The sequence below is a fragment of the Mandrillus leucophaeus genome, unplaced genomic scaffold (assembly GCF_000951045.1).
Source record: "Mandrillus leucophaeus isolate KB7577 unplaced genomic scaffold, Mleu.le_1.0 Scaffold629, whole genome shotgun sequence".
NCBI classification, from domain to species: Eukaryota; Metazoa; Chordata; class Mammalia; order Primates; family Cercopithecidae; genus Mandrillus; species Mandrillus leucophaeus.
The window spans coordinates 323,119-325,858 of NW_012106797.1; the positions used below are offsets into that span (position 1 = coordinate 323,119).

The following is a 2,740-nucleotide window of genomic DNA, read 5'->3' on the forward strand; positions in this document are numbered from 1 at the left end:
AGCCGGGAAGTGGGTAGGGCGGTGTTACCCAGCAGCTCCGGGGGCATCGCTTGGGTACGCTCCAGGCCGTCGCAGCCACTGCCGTGATCGGCCAGGGGCCGCGATACTGGTTGCTCGCGGTGTGAGCAGAATTCGATGTGTATCACTGCCGGGAAGATGGAGGGGCTTTGGGCGTGTACTGTGACCGCAGCACTGGGGAAGCGATCCGCTACCAGAATGAAATGGGTTTCGCTGTGTTGCCCAAGGGGTTCTCGAACTCCTGGCATCAAGCTGTCCTCCTGCCTCGGCATCTCAGTGTCGGGATTACAGATGTGAGCCACAGTGTCCGCCCCATTTAGACTCCTATTATGGCTGCAGCTTCCATTGCCAATATTGTAAAAAGTTCTCTTGGTCCAGTTGGCTTGGATAAAGTGCTTGTGGATGATATTGGTGATGTAACCATTACTAACGATGGTGCAACCATCCTGAAGTTGCTGGAAGTTGAACATCCTGCAGCTAAAGTTTGTGAGCTGGCTGATCTGCAAGACAAAGAAGTTGGAGATGGAACTACGTCAGTGGTTATTATTGCCGCAGAACTCCTAAAAAATGCAGATGAATTAGTCAGACAGAAAATTCATCCCACATCAGTTATTAGTGGCTATCGACTTGCTTGCAAGGAAGCAGTGCGTTATATCAATGAAAACCTAATTGTTAACAGAGACGAACTGGGAAGAGATTGCCTGATTAATGCTGCTAAGACATCCATGTCTTCCAAAATCATTGGAATAAATGGTGATTTCTTTGCTAACATGATAGTAGATGCTGTACTTGCTATTAAATACACAGACACAAGAGGCCAGCCACGCTATCCAGTCAATTCTGTTAATATTTTGAAAACCCATGGGAGAAGTCAAACAGAGAGTGGCTATGCACTCAACTGTGTGGTGGGATCCCAGGGCATGCCCAAGAGAATCGTAAATGCAAAAATTGCTTGCCTTGACTTTAGCCTGCAAAAAACAAAAACGAAGCTTGGTGTACAGGTAGTCATTACAGACCCTGAAAAACTGGACCAAATTAGACAGAGAGAATCCGATATCACCAAGGAGAGAATTCAGAAGATCCTAGCGACTGGTGCCAATGTTATTCTAACCACTGGTGGAATTGATAATATGTGTCTGAAGTATTTTGTGGAGGCTGGTGCTATGGCAGTTAGAAGAGTTTTAAAAAGGGAGCTTAAATGCCTTGCGAAAGCTTCTGGAGCAACTATTCTGTCAACCCTGGCCAATTTGGAAGGTGAAGAAACTTTTGAAGCTGCAATGTTGGAACAGGCAGAAGAAGTGGTACAGGAGAGAATTTGTGAGATTGAGCTGATCTTAATCAGAAACACCAAGGCTCATACATCTGCATCGATTATCTTACGTGGGACAAATGATTTCATGTGTGATGAGATGGAACGCTCTTTACATGATACACCTTGTGTAGTGAAGAGAGTTTTGGAGTCAAAATCCGTGGTTCCCGGAGGAGGTGCTGTAGAAGCAACCCTTTCCATATACCTTGAAAACTATGCAACCAGCATAGGGTCTCGGGAACAGCTTGCTATTGCAGAGTTTGTAAGATCACTTCTTGTTATTCCCAATACACTAGCAGTTAATGCTGCCCAGGACTCCACAGATCTGATTGCAAAATTAAGAGCTTTTCATAATGAGGCTCAGATTAACCCAGAATGTAAAAATCTAAATGGATTGGTCTTGATTTGAGCAATGATAAACCTCGAGACAACAAACAAGCTAGGGTGTTTGAACCACCCATAGTTACAGTTAAGCGTTTGAAATTTGCAACAGAAGCTGCAATTACCATTCTTCGAATTGATAATCTTATTAAATTATATCCAGAAAGTAAAGATGATAAACATGGAAGTTATGAAGATGCTGTTCACTCTGGAGCCCTTAATGATTGATCTGATGTCTCTTTTATTTATAACAATGTTAAATGCAATTGTCTTGTACCTTGAGTTAAGTATTACACATTAAAGTACAACAAGCTGTAAAAAAAATTATATTTAACATAGGTAAGTAGTAGCACATAAATATAAGAACATATTCATGAGAAAAAAATGGGTCTCAGTTGATTGATTGTTAGTAGCAGTGACATGACATGTGCAGCCCTTATAGTGTATATGCATCTTGTTGGAACATTTGAAAAAAAGAATATGGCAACATTTCTGTCAGTTGTATATTAAAAATTTGTTCCATCGCTTTTTTCTCTAAATTTGCCACAGCACTTCCAGACTCCTTAGTAGGTTGTCAGGGAACACCACTGGTTTGTGTACCTTTGAGGGAAGACCACTACATATGCTCTGCTGCTGGAAGAGGGGATCAGGGTCATGAAGGGAATCATGTGGTGGGTGAGGGCAAGGATGGTTCCTAGAATTCGGTGCTGTTTATAAAATAAATGTGTTTTTTTGCTTTAGAGCTACTATAGTAGCTCTAAGAAGGTGAGAGCAATACTGTTTACTGCTCTTGGGAATACCTTTAACAACCTTTGTTCTCCCCCTAACATACACAAATGTTTATTTTTAGTGGGGCTAACCTTGACCTGCTTCTCCTGATCTCATTTACTCTACTGTATTTTTAATTTTTTTCCACAGTGCTTATCATCTTCTAATATGCTACTTTATTTATTGTGTTATCATTTATTTTCTATCTCCTTCTAAAATGTAAGTATCACCAGGTAGGGATATTTGCTGATCTTTACACTGATG

General features: G+C 41.6%; 1 pseudogene across 1 annotated transcript; it reads left to right on the forward strand.

The window, feature by feature from the left end:
- The first annotated feature begins 347 nt into the window (after positions 1-347).
- LOC105554121 lies at positions 348-2,032 on the forward strand (annotated as a pseudogene). The gene has a single exon (XR_001008278.1). The product of XR_001008278.1 is annotated as a T-complex protein 1 subunit alpha pseudogene (transcript).
- The last annotated feature ends 708 nt before the right edge of the window (positions 2,033-2,740 follow it).